This window comes from Taudactylus pleione, unplaced genomic scaffold (assembly GCF_031769625.1).
Source record: "Taudactylus pleione unplaced genomic scaffold, aTauple2 ptg000079l, whole genome shotgun sequence".
Classification (NCBI taxonomy): Eukaryota; Metazoa; Chordata; class Amphibia; order Anura; family Myobatrachidae; genus Taudactylus; species Taudactylus pleione.
The window spans coordinates 3,821,903-3,843,486 of record NW_028284481.1 but is presented as its reverse complement, the minus strand read 5'-3'; the positions used below and the strand labels follow the sequence as shown (position 1 = coordinate 3,843,486).

Below are 21,584 nucleotides of genomic sequence, written 5' to 3'. Positions count from 1 at the left end.
GTCCCTGTCGCTGAAGTGATTGGGTTGTTAAACTGCATGTCCTTTTTAATATACATTATAAGGGCGGAGAGCTAAAGGACAATTCCATTGAGTAACGCTTTTCATTTTGGCTTTACGAAGATTGTGTGTTTGACATGCAGTGTACTATATAACTGTACTTTTACTAGGGTGTTCATTTTCTTTTGGATCTTGCAATGCCATCCATCACCAGCTTCTCATCCAGTCATATAGGCTCCATTTCCTGCAGCTTCTCAACAGTTAAATCTGAGGGCCCTGTGAAATGCTGTAGAATAGATCAGTTAAATGACCAGCGGGGGTGTAGTTTAAATAACTGGCGGCCCAGATGCCATCTGTCAAAATCCCAATGGCTAATGCCCGACAGGGAATTTAAGATAAACATTGGCACTTCAACGCCTATCTTAATCCCAACGCCGGTCCCCAGAAGAATGCCGGACTGAATGTGGTAAGTCCAGGGCAACCTTACTGTTAGCTGCAGGGGGGAGGGTTAGCTTTAGTCACCCCTGGGGGACTTAGGGTTAGGCACCTGCCAGGGAGGCTTAGGGGAAGGGGGGGTTAGGCACCCCTTAAGATAGGGTTAGGTGGGGGACAGGGGAGGGGAATAGTACTTGCCTGCCCTAGTTGAGATCTTCATCCTGTCGGCCATCCACAGTCTGTATTTGGACCGGTGGCTATACAGCCGCAGGAATTTCAAAACCATTCTATGAAAAAGAACTGATTCATAAACCATGAAACAAACTGAGGAAACATTTGCAAGAAAGTGGGAGGTGGATAAGTCATCTAGAATCGGAGGCCCACAGAGCTATGAGTGCAGCCCTACAAGGAATTCATGACCACGAAGGAGTTAGTAACATCAGAGGACCACCCAAGTGCAACAAATATAAAATCCCAGCCAGAGACTTAACAAAAATCACTTGAGATTGACCACTCTAAAAGAGTCACCACACAAACCATAAAATCATCTGAAGGCAACACTTACTTCCGTTAGCAGACTGCTGCCACTCCATTCATGCCAATTGGTAAGTCTAAAACACCCCAGGGGCCAATGCTAAATGAGCTAAGCCCTCAATGCCATTTTTGATAACCTGCCAGACATAAGAGTGTAACTCATCATCCAAACTCGCATGAGGCACCGACATTTGAAAATGCGGCCAATCAATTTGAGACCGCATATCAGCAATATCTCTCTTTGCCTGGCACATATTTGGCATGCAAACATTTATTGTATCGCAATTTGGGACAGCAACCAAAGTGACAGCAAACAGGCTGTGCATTGACGATTCATTACATGAACTACACCAAGAATATTGCACAAAAGAATTACCCTACTATCCCTCGATTTGGCCCCCCACAGCTCCAACACTACTATAAAGTAGGGATGTGCAGGCTCGGATAGGTTCGAGTTTGCACGTTGAGTTCGGATTGTTCTCTCCAAAAAAACGGAACTCAGAAAGAGGCAAAACGTCATCTTACATGGACGAACATCATCATGTCCAGGAATGATGTTTGTCCATGTAAGATGACGTTTTGCCTCTTCTGAGTTCCGTTTTTTTGGAGGCTAAAATCCGAACTCAACGTGCAAACTCGAACCTATCCGAGCCTGCACGTCCCTACTATAAAGGGGATAATCTAAGTAGCAGGAGCTTTTGAATGAACAGCATCAGTAAACAAATGAAGTCCCAAATTAGAAGCAGGAGGGAAGATCCAGTCAATTAAACTGTAACAGGAATTCCACCCACACAAGAAGATCCCTCTGGACCTTCGTTGATAAGCAATTAAAAATATGGATTTTTAGGGCCATATTCAATTTGAGGTGAAAAGTCCGTTGCCGGACTTTTCGCAATGATCTGAGGTTTTGGAAGTGAAAAGTTATCGCGCTCATCCCCGCTGTTCCCCGTATTCAATTTCAATTCGGCGAAAACAGGACCCAGCGAAAAGTAAATTGATGAAAGTTCCTGTCATTTTAGGGGAAATCAGCCTGACATCCTCCAAAATATGCTCTGACATGCGGGATCACTATGGGTACCCCCGAATAGCCCTGCTTAAGGTATGTGGGCTCTTTAAACGGTCTCAATAAGTGCTGTATAGTGTCTTTGGGAAAATGGTGAAGAATAGTATTTTGCAACTTTTTTTGAAAAATAAGGTGTCCCATCAAATTTGGGGTACATGAAAATGGGTACTAGCATATTTTAAAGCTACTAATGTGAAGTTTTAAAAATCGTGAAAAATCCACCTGCCGCAACCACCTGCAATAAGAAAAACACCTGCCACATACTTGGGGACCCCCCCCCCTCGGTCTATTTCACTAGTTTAAAAGTTTGTCTCCTATTTTTTGTTTGTCCCAAAACGAAAGTACATTTTTGGGGGGTGTCCTGTGGAACTTTTTAACATTGTGTTGACACAGAATACCTTTGAAGGACAGTCCAAGGGGTGCAGGGTACTTTTTTAAAGTTTGTACCCCAAAACCCCAATTCTGCATTTGTTCTCGTTACCTATTCAATGGGGACTTTTTCGCTGGGTTCGAACCTCGGACTTTCCGCACCTGCGAATAGTCATCCAAATTGAATACAGGGATAATTGAGAATAGCGAAAATTACGTCACCAGCGATAAAGTATCGCCGATAACCGGTTTTCGCTCCTAATTGAATATGGCCCTTAGAGTCCCGGCAAAGGCATGCTGAAACTTGCATCAAAAAACCTTATCCATGCGTATAACCCTGCATGCAAAATTCAATAAGCCTAACAACGACTGTTCCTGATGCAAAGGGGACTTTCCAGATGCCAAACCCAAATTAACGGTATGTTTCAGCACTTTGTCAGCAGCGAGGTAACATCAGCCACCCATGGTATCAATTTTGGTGCCCAGGTAAGAAAGCTGCTTTGTCTGGAATGACATTTTGTCATGGGTGATAAGAACACCGAATTCAGGGAAAAAGGCGCACACTGCCAAGAGCAAATTGGTACAAAGAGGGGACCCAGCCGGACCCATTCACAGGAAATCATCAAGGTAGTGCGCTACCACCCCATGTTCACCTGTGCCTGCACATCCTCATGCAAGAAGAGCTAAATTGGGGGCATTCAGTGTGATTGCTCTCCCCCCACACAGACTGTGGAGACTGCTGATCAGGGAGGTCAGCCTCCCTGGCCCCACTGCAGCCCAGCACACAGCAATGTGTGCAGGGGTGAAAGGTGGCAGATCTGAGTCCACACTGGGCCCCTCCAACAATCCCAGACTTGTTTAATTATTACCAGCTCCCCTTCCCCCTCAGTGGCCTTGGCCATAAGAGTCCCTGGGCCAAAGGATCTCACCAAAGGCAAAGAGCCTTCAAACAATTGATAAAAAAACTTAATAAAACCCCAATGGTATAGCATCATTGACCGAGAAGACAGATGTTGAATAAGCCTATATTTCCCAGGGGACTTCTTGGGCATTATTCCCATAGATTACAAACCTAAATTGGAACAAGGAGGCACAGAAATAGGCCAAACCGTGCGCACCGGCAGAACCTCCTTCATAGCTTTAGCCATTAGGGACTGCCTCAAAACGTTCACATCTTGCATCACCAGAGGAGACAGACCACATCCACCACAAGTGAGCCTGCAGCCAATAGGGTGCTCGCACCACCCCTGCACAGGTACAAGTGGTGAGAAGGGGAGCAAAAGAGTCCACCAAAGATGTAAGCAGCTCATTGGCTAAGGTGGATGCAGCCAACAAATCTAGCCCAGTCACAGCACTACTCCTAGCAGGGTCATTCTGGGTAGTAAGCAATATAGACCCCTGCTCATAATTACTGTGACCAGCCCAGTTATAACCTAGATAAGCACTAAAGTCCACCAATGGTGCAGTAGCTCCAGACAGCAGTGCCCATCTGCTGTCCCTTTCTGACCCTGAGGGAGCCAGCTTGCCGCAAGATGCACTGTCTCCCCTGAAAGGGCTGCCATGCGGGGACCGCCAATCTGTGTAGCAGGGCAGCGGTTGATGAACAAACTGGCCGCCACATACCAGCAGCTCCCCCCTACCCAATGCACTACTTGTGATAGGGCTCATAGTTGTAAGCCCTTCAGCTGGACGTGAACCATCTGTCCCATTCCGTATTCACGAGAGAGAGAGAGAGAGAGAGAGAGAGAGAGAGAGAGAGAGAGAGAGAGAGAGAGAGATATATATGCAGGGAGAAAAGACTGAAATAATTGAATAAAACTAGTGCTCGAAGTGAGACTATTGAAGTGGGGGTATGGCAGTTTCATTTGAAATCACCCCATTACCCCATCACACCCTTCTCTCCACCCATCCCCTGCACATCACACTAAATACTTCCCTCTCTTACCCCCCATCCCGAAGTCAGCGCTGACAGTCTGGCTTCTCCTCCCGTCCCCCGGCTGGCAGTGGAGCTCCGCGGCAGATCAGCATCCTCCTTCCAGGTTAGACTTGGTGCCGGCTGTAAACCAATCACTGCAAAGACCAGCAGCCAATCAGATGCAGCGGCGTGGCTGCTTCTGATTGGCTGCCGGTCCATAAGCCGTGATTGGCTAGCGGTCAGCACCAAGTTAAAATGACCACCGCGATGATTCTCGAGTCCTTAATTGGCCGCCGATACGTGATTGGTTCACAACTGGCGACGTTTTTGTAGTACTGTGGCGTAGCCGCATCTTTCATGGTGCCGAGATCCTCACCTCATGCTCGGTCAGGCCAGCGCTGCGGGACACATCTCCACATTATGCTGCAGCTGCTCTTTAACTCCCAGCGCCGAGAACAAGTTGGGACACTGGCTGAAGTAGCGGTATGGCATACCGCTGCTATTCGAGCCCTGAATAAAACAATAAAAGACATGTAGAAAGATGCCCAGGGAGAAGACGGAGAGGTTAGAAAAGAACAGAAAGAAGCAAAGTAAATTGCAGCCAGAATCACAGTAACAGCAGGACACTACTTCCCTGGTCCAACATCAAACGCAGAAGAGATCCAGGAATTTCCATAAACTTCCCATCAAGTAACAGCCCACCCACAAAGCTCCTCCCCCTTTATCGTCATATTACCCAGGGGAGGCCCCTATAAACCTCCATACTAATAGTTATAACCCCTACTTTGCCAGTGCGACATGATCCACCCTCGCGGTTTAAATCCACACCAGGCATTAATTAAAATACCTTCTGTGACTCATTCTTTTTTTTTTTATTATGGGATAATAAAACAAAAAGTGGGGCTCTTTTGGAGTCAGATACAGCTCAAGCCAATAATGTCGACTACACTGCACCAATAGAGAGACACAATAATATATACAAATCTGGTATTTTAAGAGGACTGTGACTACATATATTATGTATTTTTCATAATGTGAGGAAGATGTACTAAGCTCTGGAAAGTGATAAATTGGAAAGTGATAAACTACCAACCAAACAGCTCCCAACTGTAACTTTTCAAACACAGGGCCTGATTCACTATGGATCGTTATTGTGATCGCAGCTGGGATTACGCAGGCAGCCCCACTGCGAAAATATGCTAATGAATGCTATCGCAATGCCGTCACACAGCCAGCATAGAGACGCCCACTGCCGCTATCTCACATCCGTAATACCTTGCAGTCCTGCGGATACATCGGAGTAACATCGGCCGCTCACGTAGAATTACAGCAGGTGTGACCTTACTCACAAATTGCTAATCACATTGTACGCAGTGAGTGTATGCCGTCACAGTGAATAATTTATGCATGCCCATGCAATGTCGTTCAAACGACCGGAACGCTTGTGCTTCGCCAACAACCACGCCGTCACCACCTCCAAACACTCACTGCCTGTCAATCACTCTGCGATGGCTCTCCATAGTCTGCGTGATCACAGTGATGCCTTCGCGCCCCTCGATGCATACACATGCGCAGTACGCAACAATCGGCCGTCTGTATACGTTTAAACAGTTGCGATCCATGTTGAATCAGGCCCGCAGTCTGTAAAGTGACAGTTAGGAGCTGAGTGGCTGGTAGTTTATTACTTTCTAATTTATCACTTTCCAGAGCTTAGTACATCTCCCCCTATATGTGAATAGCACAAAATACACATTCCCCGGACCTACGTGAACCATACGAAGGTAAACAAGGCTTTGTGTTTTTCTTTCTTTAACATTTTTTTTTAACCACTTGCCTGGCACGGTCGTATCAGATATGACCATAACAGACTGGGCTTTCCCTGACATGGTCATATCTGATACGACCAGTCAGGAACACACAGTGGGCAGCATGCTGGAAGTTAACTTCCAGCAGCCGCCCACCTCAGAGAGACCTGCTGGTCCCTCTACGCCTGCGCCTCCTCCTCCTTTGTGTCCCGATCACTGCTGGCCACAGTGATCGGGCCCCGGTGGCACCCCCCTAGAAGCATCACCCATGGCTCATGTAGCCGCTGCTGCTGCTGTGACCCGATCACTGTGGCCAGCAATGATCGGGCAGCCGGACCGTCAGAAGCAGTAGCGGCAGCTCTGGCAGCCTCCGCCGCTGCTATGTCGCCGGGCCGCTAGCGGGACATCCAGCCGCTGCGGCTCCGGAACAGTGATCAGTGAGATCACTGTGTGTGTACAAGCAGCAGCGGCGGTGGCTCTGGTAGCCAGGGGCACTGAGAGGGGGGGTGAGCGGGTACACTTTACCCGGGCCCGGGCTTCCAGAGGGGCCCGGCGCCGCCCCCCCCCCTCCCTTCCTCCCGCCTCCCTCCCTCGCAGCAGCCCAGCACGTGGGAGATTGCTAGCGGATGCTAAGCAGCAGTCACAGCAATCTCCTCTGCCTGAGGGGGGGAGCGATCACACTGATCACGCCCCCCCTCTGGCTTTGCGCCGGGCTGAGGGGCTCACAGTGCCCCCTCCCCGTCGTCTTCTTCAAGATGGTGTGGCCACGTCTCCCGCAATTAGGCCACACCCCCACCTTACCGGCGCCCTGCGCCGCTCTCTATGGCCCCTACTGGTAGCCGCCGCCATGTCTCCGGGGATCAGTACGATCAGCCTAGTGCTGATGCACTGTGTCTCAGTCCCGGCCGGCTCCACTGAGCATGCGTGGGATCTTGCAAGTATCGCGAGATTCCCGTGCGCAGTCTGGAGCTGGCAGCCACCGTAGCAGGGACAGCACTGTCCCTGCTGTGAGGATAGGGCAGCGGGCCAAACGGTCAGGTGATCTGATCATTCATACATGGCCCAGGCTATCGGCGCTGCTATATTGTAGATAGCAGCGCCGATACTGACAGGGGAGGCCCCTATAAACCTCCATACTAATAGTTATAACCCCTACTTTGCCAGTGCGACATGATCCACCCTCGCGGTTTAAATCCACACCAGGCATTAATTAAAATACCTTCTGTGACTCATTCTTTTTTTTTTTATTATGGGATAATAAAACAAAAAGTGGGGCTCTTTTGGAGTCAGATACAGCTCAAGCCAATAATGTCGACTACACTGCACCAATAGAGAGACACAATAATATATACAAATCTGGTATTTTAAGAGGACTGTGACTACATATATTATGTATTTTTCATAATGTGAGGAAGATGTACTAAGCTCTGGAAAGTGATAAATTGGAAAGTGATAAACTACCAACCAAACAGCTCCCAACTGTAACTTTTCAAACACAGGGCCTGATTCACTATGGATCGTTATTGTGATCGCAGCTGGGATTACGCAGGCAGCCCCACTGCGAAAATATGCTAATGAATGCTATCGCAATGCCGTCACACAGCCAGCATAGAGACGCCCACTGCCGCTATCTCACATCCGTAATACCTTGCAGTCCTGCGGATACATCGGAGTAACATCGGCCGCTCACGTAGAATTACAGCAGGTGTGACCTTACTCACAAATTGCTAATCACATTGTACGCAGTGAGTGTATGCCGTCACAGTGAATAATTTATGCATGCCCATGCAATGTCGTTCAAACGACCGGAACGCTTGTGCTTCGCCAACAACCACGCCGTCACCACCTCCAAACACTCACTGCCTGTCAATCACTCTGCGATGGCTCTCCATAGTCTGCGTGATCACAGTGATGCCTTCGCGCCCCTCGATGCATACACATGCGCAGTACGCAACAATCGGCCGTCTGTATACGTTTAAACAGTTGCGATCCATGTTGAATCAGGCCCGCAGTCTGTAAAGTGACAGTTAGGAGCTGAGTGGCTGGTAGTTTATTACTTTCTAATTTATCACTTTCCAGAGCTTAGTACATCTCCCCCTATATGTGAATAGCACAAAATACACATTCCCCGGACCTACGTGAACCATACGAAGGTAAACAAGGCTTTGTGTTTTTCTTTCTTTAACATTTTTTTTTAACCACTTGCCTGGCACGGTCGTATCAGATATGACCATAACAGACTGGGCTTTCCCTGACATGGTCATATCTGATACGACCAGTCAGGAACACACAGTGGGCAGCATGCTGGAAGTTAACTTCCAGCAGCCGCCCACCTCAGAGAGACCTGCTGGTCCCTCTACGCCTGCGCCTCCTCCTCCTTTGTGTCCCGATCACTGCTGGCCACAGTGATCGGGCCCCGGTGGCACCCCCCTAGAAGCATCACCCATGGCTCATGTAGCCGCTGCTGCTGCTGCTGTGACCCGATCACTGTGGCCAGCAATGATCGGGCAGCCGGACCGTCAGAAGCAGTAGCGGCAGCTCTGGCAGCCTCCGCCGCTGCTATGTCGCCGGGCCGCTAGCGGGACATCCAGCCGCTGCGGCTCCGGAACAGTGATCAGTGAGATCACTGTGTGTGTACAAGCAGCAGCGGCGGTGGCTCTGGTAGCCAGGGGCACTGAGAGGGGGGGTGAGCGGGTACACTTTACCCGGGCCCGGGCTTCCAGAGGGGCCCGGCGCCGCCCCCCCCCCTCCCTTCCTCCCGCCTCCCTCCCTCGCAGCAGCCCAGCACGTGGGAGATTGCTAGCGGATGCTAAGCAGCAGTCACAGCAATCTCCTCTGCCTGAGGGGGGGAGCGATCACACTGATCACGCCCCCCCTCTGGCTTTGCGCCGGGCTGAGGGGCTCACAGTGCCCCCTCCCCGTCGTCTTCTTCAAGATGGTGTGGCCACGTCTCCCGCAATTAGGCCACACCCCCACCTTACCGGCGCCCTGCGCCGCTCTCTATGGCCCCTACTGGTAGCCGCCGCCATGTCTCCGGGGATCAGTACGATCAGCCTAGTGCTGATGCACTGTGTCTCAGTCCCGGCCGGCTCCACTGAGCATGCGTGGGATCTTGCAAGTATCGCGAGATTCCCGTGCGCAGTCTGGAGCTGGCAGCCACCGTAGCAGGGACAGCACTGTCCCTGCTGTGAGGATAGGGCAGCGGGCCAAACGGTCAGGTGATCTGATCATTCATACATGGCCCAGGCTATCGGCGCTGCTATATTGTAGATAGCAGCGCCGATACTGACAGGGGTGCATAGCGCCCCTGTCATTTACCGCCAAACCCTGCTCATACATCGGATAGAAGCGGTATCAGCACACACGGCGTGCGTTGATAACGCTTCTGAGCTTCTTACATCTCCCCCAGTCTCACATGCTGCTAAATACAAGTGACACTGATCAGCACATAGCACAAGAGATGTTTAATGTTTGCAATAAACCAGCTACAGGTACAATAAGTGTGACATCATCAGGTAATGCTTTCAGGATTTCTGCATGTGGAAACAAGTGGGATAATTACTAACGCAGTATAATAGATCAGCTCTGCTGTTTATCATTTAAGAAATCCTGAAAACATGACCTGTTGATGGCACTTTAGAATTGGAGTTGTGATCCCCTGTTTCAGTGGTTCTCAAACTCGATCCTCAGGACCCCAAACAGGTCACGTTTTGCAGGTCACCCAGCAGGTGCACAGGTGTTTTCATTACTCACTGACACATTGTAAAAGATCGACATGTGAAGATAATTATTTCACTTGTGATCAGTGAGGAGACCTGGAAAACAAGCACAGTTTGGGGTCCTGAGGAACTAGTTTGAGAACCTGTGCCCTGATCTAATAACTAGTCCACAGGTTCTCAAACTAGGTCCTCAGGACCCCAAACAGTGCATGTTTTCAAGGTCTCCTCACAGAATTACAAGTGAAATAATTGGCTCCACCTGTGGAACTTTTAAAATGTGTCAGTGAGTAATGAATACACCTGTGCACCTGCTGGGTGACCTGCAAAACGTGACCTGTGTGTGGTCTTGAGGACTGAGTTTGAGAACCTCTGCACTAGTCTCAGGCTCCAGTCTTATGATTCTCAGACAGGCCAGGTATTAGGGAGATCCTGCACGAGCACAGGTGTGTCAGTCACATGGTCACCTAATGACCCATGTGTACCTATATAAAGGTGTTCCTAGAGTCCTAGTTATTAGTGTAGGCTGAGCTATGTAGTCACTGAGCTAAGGAAGAGAGGTCACCAGGTAACAGGATGGTTCTGTCAGACAGTGAGAAGGTTGCCCTTAAATCTGAGGCGTTGGGGTGTGAGGTTATGGACAGGTGAGACATCTATAGGGTTCTGTTTCCTGGTTATTAAGCACAGTCCCTCTTTTTACAGCTGACATTTGTTACTTTTTAAATTATTCTAATAACTAAGGGCATACTTGCTGACTTAGAATTTCTTCTCCTTTGGAGAAGGCTGGGGAGGAGAAGCAGGTGGGTGGAGTTGGGGGTGGGGCTGGCAGAAATCTTGTCATTAAACCCCGCCCCTCATGGGAATTCATCATGATGAAGCATATTTTGATTAGGGGGTGTGGCTAAATGACACAATTATCATAGAATTTTGTCATTTGGCCCTGCCCCCAATGCATAGAACCTAAGTGGGCAGAATGCAGGAGAAGTGCCTAACTTTCCAGGGGTGTGTGTGTGGGGTGGGGGGGGGGTTACCCAAAACATTGTGAGCCTCTGGTGAATTTTAGGAGGGTAGGTACGTATGACTAAGGGTGGTAGTAGCATCAGGGACTGTGCACAATGCATTACATAAAATGCTCTTTATCTGCAACATGATGGGTCCTACAAGTCTGTGTACTGAAACCTGTCACCCAGAGAATAAGGACATATTGCTCCCTGAGCTGTAGGTATAACCCATCACCTGCTCTTGCAGTCATATGGGGTCACTGACCTGTCTCTTCTGGGTGCCTCTCAGTATAGTCTATGTGATGGTAACTGGAACCTACCTGTACAATCTGTAAATGGGCATGTTGTACTAGTTACATGTAACGGTGCTTGTGTGTGTGTTTTAATCTTTTTTCTTAAAGTGTTGGGGATGGGGGCTGCAGGAATGTTAAAAGATATCTTAAATTCTTGAATTTCGAAAATCCCAATTTAAAAAATAAAATAAAAATCCTACATGGGTTAACTATGATGAATCATGTGGCCCATGTGTTTCTGATTTGCAGATCTCTTGCATGTAGTGTATAGTAAACTACTTTACGGCAAGACAAATCGCAGCATCCCCAGTGTTGTGGCTATGTTATGTCCTAGCCCAGTGGTTCCCAAACTGTGCGCTGTGGCACCCTGGGGTGCCTCGGGACACTTGCAGGGGTGCCTCATGTTGGTGGTCCAGCACTAAATCAAATTATTTATGGTCAATGTAATGTAAATATGTGGACAAACAGAAGTGCAAACCTGTCCAACACCACATAACCGGACCTAAGGATGACCGGTCAGTACAATTTACTTCACTACATTTTATTCTGAAATTTTTAATAACTTTTGGCCCAGATGTGCTGTGAAAACAACGCTGATACTCTAGGGCGCCGTGATTCCAAAAAGTTTGGGAGCCACTGTCCTAGCCTATTCTGGATAAATCATGCATTCTTTTAGTCCAGAACAGGGGTGGCCAACCAGTCAGAGGCAAAGAGCCAAAAAATACCTGTAACTAAGCTAAAAAGCCGACAGGAAGCTGGCGCCGAGGGGGTGCACACAGAAATGGGGGTGTGGCCTAGCTGTCACAAGGCTGTGCCCCGTTTTTGTGTACATGCCTTTTTTGTATGACCTTTGCAGGAGCATGACCTATTTGTGCCCCCTGCCCAGTACTTACCTGAGCGCCTGGCTCCCGCTCTCTGCCTCTGCTGGATCTAACTAGATCCAGCAGGCGCACAGGGCGAGTTCCTCACATCACGGGTGACGTCATCCGCACAATGCATCACTGGGAACGCTGGGCTCTAGGGTGATCAGAGGCTTCTTTAGTCTCGGATCGCTTCAGAGACCAGCGCTCCCAGTTCCAGTGGGGGGAGCCGCATCTTAGGAACAAGAGCCACATTCTGGGAACACGTGGTCCATAATATCAGTGGAAGGCAGAGGGGGTGGGGAGTAGGTAATTTCCCATTCTCCCATCCATCCGTTTTCCCAGGATACACTGCAGGTGGGCCAGTAAGCGGTAGTAATCTCCTCTGCATGTGTTGGGAAGAAATCACACTGATCACATTACCCAGGTTCTGTGGCTGGCTAAAACCAGGTGACATGCAGGCTTGAAGTCAGCCAGCCACAGAACCTGTGTAATTCATAAGTGTCTCAGTTTAAAGGGATAATATTGTGAGCCTACAGTACCTATAGGTATTTACGTCTTATTCACCATATTTATTATCTAAAGAGTAGACTAGAATCCAATAGCTTTGTCTGGGTGGAGTAATACCTGTATGCACATACTGACTGCTGGGAATATGGACTGTTGGAAGATCCTGGGACACTTTGCCCTATAACCACTCACTGCCCTGTCTGTAATGGGGCTTTAGGAGACAGCTGCACTGTCTTCATAGAGAATAGAGATATATTGTACTCCCTTCCAGGTGATGGCAGCATTGGGGAGTCTGACCATGTTTATTGCTTAGTGTACTTACACTAAGGGGGCATGGCCTATTTGTGGGTGGTGTGGCCATGCCCCTTTAGTGGTAAAAACCAAAACATGTGAGCTTGGGAGGGGGCGCTGTGAGCCTCTCAGCCCGATGCAAAGCCGGGGGGGGGGCACGATCACTGTGATCGCTCCCCCTCACAGGCAAAGAGGAACGCTGCTGCAAGAAGTTTCCCACTGCATCCCGGCACCCATGCTGTTGTATGCTGGGCTGCCTGTGAGGTAAGAGGGGGGGGGGTGGGAAGGGAGAGAGGCATCAGACCCAGGCCCCTCCAGCAGGCCCAGGTAATTAGTAAACCTCCCCCCTCCTCTTGGTACCCCTGGACATATTGCTGGGGACGCTGCACAGAATAGAATGACTAGTACAGCACCATGTGTGACAGTCATATATAATGCGTAATGGATCAGCTCTCATTTGGAGAACAGTATCATTACTCTATGTAAGAATAGGAGGTGCAGTGCCTCACACCTCAGTCTTAGGCTGTCTCTTCCCATAAATCAGGGGCTGTAAGGATTTACATTCTGGCTTTATGTAACCTCTACAATGTAACTACTGATCTTCTCTCAGACTCTTACAGAACCACCCTGAGACCAAGTCCCATTTCGGTGACAATGACCAGAGTCCTGGCTCCAAGTATCTACACATTGAGAGAGGCCTACAGACTAAAGTGAATCTTGAATACGTAAGTGTATTGTGAGTTTGTATCAGAAGCAGGAGAGGTTAGAATACAGAAAATGGTGAGTTATTATACACAAACCGCATACTTGCCGATATCCTGGCTGCCCTATACGGGAGGGAGCAGCCAGGTCGGCTTAGCAGGGGGGCGGGACCAGCAAAGGGGTGTGGCTGGGGACATTGTATGTTGTTTAGGGTTGTGGCTATGGGCAGAGCCATGTAATCGCCCCTGCTACACAATGCTGACATTTTTGGCATTGTGGAGCAGGAGGCGTGGTCATTATGACGCAATTCAGCAAGAATTTCATCATCAGCCCGACCCTGCTGTGGGATGCGTTGTGGGGGGACTGGAGGGGCAGGGGAGGGTTGCCTACTTTTCCGGGGAGCTGGGAGCAGCACCTGATTGTCTGGAGGCTACCGGCCAAATCGGGAGAGTAGAAATGTATGAAACAGTCACATTTCCAATACCACTTACATCTGATACCATGTTTGGCCTAGTGCAGGGGATGTAATGCATTTGTTTTGCAGGAAGAATGCTGGAGACTCAGCTGCTGCCCAATCTGTAAGCAATCTCCTCTGCTGCAAGAGGAGATGGCAAAACTGCATGCTGAGATATGTAGGATACAGTACTGGTGGTAAGTTGCGCTCCTCTGAGGTAAGTAACCAAACTTGGTGATCTTGCAAGTGGTAATGTCCCCAGGAAATGTCCGTAATTAGTCTCTTCACGGTCTCAACAGTTGGAAAACTTCTTCCCAATGAGATAAATGTATTTCCAGACTGTCTGTCTCCTCCTCTGGGCTGGCTGTGGGGAGGGGGGGGGGGGACGGGACGGACGGAGATCTTTCTCCATAATAACCTTCACTGATTTGGAACACAATCCGGCTATATTTGTTTTCTCCCAACAGGTTGTGATTTTTCTGGATGAGGAGGGATTTTCATTGACCGTCCATAGCCACGCCATCTGGCAAGATAGAAGCTTCTACAAATATGATGGCCTGCACCCATATTCAAAAGGAACTACTATGGAATACTGAGTGAACAGATTGAAAGTTTCACCAAGACCTACTTAAACCAGAAGAGGGGGACAGTGAACCTTCCGGGAGGGAGCAGCCAGATCGGCTTGACTGGGGGGGCGTGGCCAGCAAATGGGGGAGATTGTGTGGCTCCACCCCAATCATGTCATTTTGGCCCCGCCCCCACTACACACTGCTGATATTACAGGCAGCGTGAAGCAGGGGGCGGGGTCAAAATGACGCGATTCGACGTGAATCACGTCACAGGCCCCCCGCTGCCGAGGATTTTCCTGTAATTGCGGTGGGTGGCAGGAGGGGTCAGCAGCTGCTGGGAGACTTGCCTGCCTTCCCGGGAGGTCGGGAGGATAGGCAAGTATGCAATAAACTATTGCAGGACATCACTAAAATGGCATTAAAAGGAGAGGTTATAATCATGGGAGATTTTAATCTACCCAATCTAAATGGGAGGTGTCTGTGGCAAGTTCCACTAGAAGTAGGGACATCCTGAATTCATTGCAGGGAGCCTCCCTCCAGTAATTGGTGAGGGAGCCCACTCGGAAAAACGCAATATTAGACTTAATACTTATACATCAGATATTCTGTCTCCATTTGTAAGTGGGTGAAAACCTGGGATCCAGTGATCATCAATCAAGCAGTATGGTTTAGAATAAAGACAGATACCGACTCACCGCATGCAAAAACAAAGGTGTTAAGGTGCATACACACGTAAAGATTTTCTGTCCAACTAGTTGATTGGAATGAAAACCTGGTAAGGTATGAAAGTAAATGACAAGCAGTAATTTGCTCCCAAATGCCGGAAAATGGACAAAAACTGGTTGAACAAATTGTTTAGATCAAACATTTAACAAACTTGTCTGAAGTCCATTTTCATCAGTTTTCTGGCATTTAGGAGCAAATTGCTGATCATCAGTTACTCCCATACGTTACCAGATTTTCATTCCAACCAATCAACTAGTTGGATAGATCTTTACATGTGTACCCAGCCTTAGATTTTAGGAAGGCTGATTGTGCAGGGATGGGAAGATGTGTAAGCAAATCTTTGGCAGAGTGGAGGAACTTGAAAGGAGTGCAGGGGAGGTGGGAAAATTGTAAAAGTGCAATATTAAAGGCAATTGACCTTTTGTATCAAATGGGTTAGGAAAACCACAAGGAAAAGGAAGCCAGTGTGGTTTGGGAAAGAGGTAGCAAAATTGAAGGTGGATAAATCAATGGGGCCAGATGGGATACATCCAAGGATACTCAAAGAGCTTAAAGGGGTCCTGGTAACACCATTAATGGAATGATTCAACCAGTCACTAGCTACTGAAGTAATTCCAGAGGACTGGAAAAGAGCAAATGTTGACCCACTGCACAAAAGTGGAAGCAAGGAAGAGGCAAGTGACTACCGACCAGTGACCTTACATCAGTAGTAGGGAAATTGATGGAAACACTCTTAAAAGAGAGTCGTAGATTATCTCAAACCCAGCAATTTGCAGGACCCCAAACAGCATGGATTTACTGGGGGGAGATCATGTCAAACAAATCTTAATGGCTTTTTTTTGACTGGGTGACTAAGGAAATAGATAAAGGGGGGGGGGGGGTGCATAGATGTAGCTTATCTATACTTTAGTAAGGCTTTTGACACTGTTCCACATCAGACTGTTAAACTGGAAAGCATGGGATTGGATACAAAGATGGTTGCATGGATAAGATCATGGCTGCAGAATAGGAAACAGAGTTGTAGTAGACGGAGTGCAGTCTCATGAGGGAAATGTTACCAGTGGAGAACCTCAGGGATCTGTACTTGGACCAGTGCTTTGTAATAACTTTATTTGTGACATTGCAAATGGTATTGAAGGGAAACTATGCTTTATCGCAGATGACACAAAGATATGCAACAGGGTAGACACACCAGGAGGGATAAAACAAATGATTGATGATCTAGGTAGACTAGAGGAATGGTCAAGAACATGGCAACTACAGTTTAATGCCAGAAAATGTAAGATCATGCACTTGGGTCTCAAAAATCCAAAGGCTAAATATAGTATTAATGGCACTATACTGGAAACTACTGAAGAGGAAAGGGATCTAGGAGTCACTATTTCAGGTGACTTAAAGGCAAGCAAACATTGTATCAAAGCAATGAGGAAGGCAAGTCAGATGCTTGGTTGCATAGGGAGAGGAATCAGTAGCAGAAAGAAAGAAGTGATAATATCACTGTATAGGTCATTGGTACATCCTCATCTCGCATGCTGTGTTCAGTTGTGGAGGCCATATCTCCAGAAGGATATTAATACATTAGAGACTGTACAAAGAAGGGCAACTAAAATGGTGCAAGGTCTACACCACAAACATACCAGGAAAGACTAAGAGATCTTAATATGTATAGTTTGGAGCAGAGAAGGGAAAGGGGGAACATGATGGAAACGTTCAAATATATAAAGGGTTTTAACAAGGTAAAGGAAGGAGACATTCTTCAAAGAAAGAGATGTATTAGAACAAGAGGACATGTTCTGAAACTGGAGGGAGGTAGGTTCAGGGGAAATTTGAGGAAAAATTACTTCACAGAAAGGGTAGTGGACAAGTGGAATAGCCTCCCATCATAGGTGGTAGAGGCTAAGACAGTAGAGCAGTTTAAACATGCATGGGATAGACATAAGGATATCCTTCAGAAGTAAGGATCAATAAGGGTTGAGGTAACAATATGTTTAAAAATGGGGCAGACTAGATGGGCCAAGTGGTTCTTATCTGCTGTGAAATTCTATGTTACACACCCAGGGAGGGGTGATCATTAGTGCCTGTGTAGAAGAACCTGGGAGACCTTGCAGGGAGCCTGTTCAGCCTCTGAGACATGTACACAAACCAGCTGAAACTGACTGTAGATACAATCAAGGTGAGCATGTGACCTGTATATATGCAAAGGAACGTTACCTGTATAGTAAGCCTGATAGATCTGATTACCACATACCTCCCACATTTAGTAGGACAGTCCCATTTTCCCTGGCTAGTTTTGAGATGTGTAGCCCATATTTAAAATAAAGTTTATTACAAGTCATCAACTTGACAAGCATAATGCAAGTATGTAGTTAAGCAATGTACAGGTCGTGTAACTATTAAATAATTATGTATTAAGCAAATGTATGTGTTGGTTTAACTACTAAATAAATATTTAACAATGTTTGGTATAGCTATTTATTAAACAATGTATGGGTGTAGTGTAACTTGGTTAATAAACATTGTACGGATTGGTTTAACTATTGAATCATTATATGCCTGTCATATATTCTATCAGCAACAAAGCAAAATGGCATTACATATGATGTATAAAAATAAAAACCTGTTTGAATTATTTTGATATAAACAATGATATAATTTAGTATTTGCATTGTTTAAAAACTGTAAATTAACTCACTATACGATGTAATACCTTTTTAAAACATAAAGAATGTGTATAAGATAAGTAGATTACACTAAGCGTGGAAAGGATTAAAAATTATACGACCGTTAATATGTTCAAATTATATCTTGTTTTAACAGCCAACAAACCAGACACTTTGAGGCTTCTGATGATAAAGTGCTTATGTGTCTTTCTCAAAACAAAGATGAACAGCAATATCAACCGCTAAACCGTAAGTGATTATACATTGTTCAACGCTGTCTACATGTTTTTCATTTCAATTTAAAATTTTTGCATTATTATCCACACACAGGCTCTGTAAACAGCGGCGGTGAGATGGGAACAACCGGTCTGTATGGCCCAGGATATGCATTTTGGGAGGATCTTTTGACATTGCAGAACACATATGCAACATACAGTATGGTGATTTACCAAGATCGCGAAACAGCTGTAAGTATATTAATGATCCTATGCTGACTATGATTTTATCTTGTTAAAGGCAATTGTAATTTACAGATAGTCCAGTGAAGCCATACGACAAATCAGATGTTGAAAGACTTATACATGATGTTACCAATCCACCATAGATGGAGGAACCAGTTCAAACAGATTTTATACAGAATAAGTTAACCAAATGATGCTATAGGTTTGTTAGATGTATCTAATACAATGATTTTTTTTCCACAGCGCAAACTGTTAATCATGACTTAATATCTAATTTTTTTTAAATTAGAGCGTTTAGATAATCTGATGCAGTGCCATGCTATTAACAGGTTATATCGGAGGACGGAGTGTCAGAAGAACCTATGATCTGGACAAACGCAGGCAGAACACCCGCGTGGCGACTGACCAACCATCGATAATGTAGAGAATCAACAAGTGTCAACCTCTGAACAGTCATTATCATTTAGATCATTCTATGCCAATGATTATAAATCAACTATATTGTAAAATCAAATGAATGAGGTAATACCAACACGTTGGTTATAATCAAAATGCAGATTGTCTAAAGTGAAAGATGGTGTAGAGCCTAAAAGAAACAGGTTGACACAGTTACAAGATGTAACAATGCCAACCGCTCTGAAAGACCTGGCACACAGCCCACAAAAACTGTGTCCAAACTCTCAAAGGTTTTTGGGTTCTGTAGGGGTCATAAACTCTGACCCCAGTGTAAACGATGATGCTGACACTGCTATTGTTATAATAACAGACACTTCGGTTGCTGAACAAAGAGTCCGTACTGGTGTTAAAACTGTTAGTCTGCGAAAGTTAAAAAAGCTTGGAGCCTCTCAAAGAAAACTTAGTAACAAAGTAACACACATCACCGACAATAACATTATCACAGTCCTAGACACACATACCGTATTAGCCCTTATAATTATATCAGATATTTACAGTTCACACAAAGTAAAGATGCAGTAATAAACACTGATGAATGCTCAAGATTTTATACACCGTATAGAACAGGGGTTCCCAACCATGATCGTAAAGGCACTATAACAGTCCAGGTTTTAGTGATATCCATGCTTGAGCACAAATGGTTACCTCCAAAATAACTGAGGTATTAAGACATCTGTGTTCAAGCATGGCTATCTTTAAAACATGGGCTGTTAGTGTGCCTTTGGCTCCATGGTTGGGAACCCCTGATATAGAGATATTAGAGGTTTTAGACACACAGAATAACTGGGGCAATGTGGAGACAGGGGAACACGATTCTGCCATGACGGATGAGAGAGCTGCACAATCAGATGGGTGACAAAACACAGCAGACAAAGCCGCAAGGACAGAACACAGTCAAAGAAGCAAAATGACAATATCATGTGCTGATAAGTGTTCCAAGATAGCAATTGCATGGAACAAATGGCAAAAGAAAAGAATATTACACAGTTGCAATAGCGATCTCTGTAGTCTTAAAAGTTTTATTAAACAATATGCTGGGGCCTCCCTTAAAATACAGAAATTAAATCTAAGGAAATGTGGTCATTCATATGTGAATATGTATTTGTTAAAAAAGAAGAAATGACTAATTATGACCTGGCGCGGTGTGAACTGTGTTGTAAGTTTTGTCACAAGGTAAAAAAAAAAAAGAAAGACATTTAAAAGTAAAACCTGCTGTAAGAATGTTACTAAATATTAAGAAACCAGAATTTTTTTTAGACTGGGACAGAGGGTGACGAGCGGGGTTAGTTAACAGAGTATCACGAACACGTCCAATAGATCCTGATCCATCACAGGCAGACAACCGCAGACATACTGTACCTCTTAATCAGAACACAAAATAGTACCAGATACATTACCGGCAAACACTGTTCCATCCATAGCCTCACCCTTACAAGAGGTAACACACAGGCCAGCACAATGGGTAATAATGAGGAGATGCACCCTGATTTTTTTTTTTTTCTTTTTTTAGAATCCACTGATGGATATGAATGACAATTTCCCCAATTTCGGAGTGTCTGAATTCCACCATTTTTGTTTTGTCATTTTGGATAGGGCTATGTCCTTTTGTAGATGTGATGAGGGCCATACGTGATGCTATACAGCTTATGCTTTATAGTTGAGTATAGGTACTCCTAATATGTTTTCAAAACCAATATTTTTGCTTTTTTTTTTTTTTGTCTGCTTATTTGAGCTCAATGTTTGTAATTCGTTGTGAGTAACAATTATATTAAATTTATAAATATAAGTGAAGTTTTGATTATTTCAAGAGTGCCCCCAGAAATTTTTTTTTTTTCCCTTGTCTTTTACTGGGGATAATACATGTACTCTCAGGGGTGCGCCCCCACATCGGTGTAATTATCCCAGGATAATAAGCACTTATTTTTTAAAAGTGGGTTCTATATTGCTTGAACAATTCTAATTGTATAATTCAAATTTCTCAACCTACCAGTGCTTGGGTTCTCCCTTTTCTCCTCATTTTTATCTGCTTGATAGTTACATGGATAATGTTGACCCTAATGATCATGTGCAGTTAAGTTGGAGCGTGGTGGGTTACACGATGCCATCTATTCACACCATAAGCTGAACGATACATTAGACGGCTGACTTTTTTTTTTTATTTTTTTTTTAAATCCGATAACAAATTCCGCTGCAAAGTAACTCTCTGAATTTTTATTTGATATGGAGTTGAAATTTGTGATCTCTGTTTTTTCAGGAATCGTGTAGGTGGAGCTCTGATAGGCAGACATCTACGGAGAATACCACAGTCTTATTATTGAGAAATGCAAACTTTTGTTATGAAGGCCATAACATCGGTAATAACGTGTGTGGCCGCTAGCCTCTGCAAACTTCTGGACAAATAACGATGTGGATCTCATACGTGAGAGGGCGCTCAAGCTTCATAAAGCTTTGAATTTACTTCTTGATAAAGCGATCCGCTGTAGTAGTGTTTTTGGGTTTTTTTTGTTCCACTACTATGGCATTTTAGATATAAAGGCGTTTCTTTTGTACATTTTGCCTCACAGCGTACCATCACAGAAAATAATCACATGTGCCTCTTCTTTTGTAAGGCCTGTCTCTGACAGTCGTGTGTTTGATCCAGGTAGGTCCACGCTAAGATGTACGGTGTATAGAATGTTTTGCAGGTAAACTCAGTGTTGAGAGAAAATATTAGAATAGTACATCTCTAAAGATGCTGTGATCAAGGCGGATTGTATACCAAACCCAA

At 45.8% G+C, this 21,584-nt stretch overlaps 1 long non-coding RNA gene across 1 annotated transcript; it reads left to right on the top strand.

Annotated features, from left to right (window-relative positions):
• The first annotated feature begins 18,261 nt into the window (after positions 1–18,261).
• LOC148532338 (uncharacterized) lies at positions 18,262–21,352 on the top strand. Its single transcript, XR_015877736.1, has 3 exons — positions 18,262–18,367; positions 18,691–18,883; positions 21,072–21,352. It is a non-coding gene; the product is annotated as an uncharacterized LOC148532338 (long non-coding RNA).
• Positions 21,353–21,584: the final 232 nt, after the last annotated feature.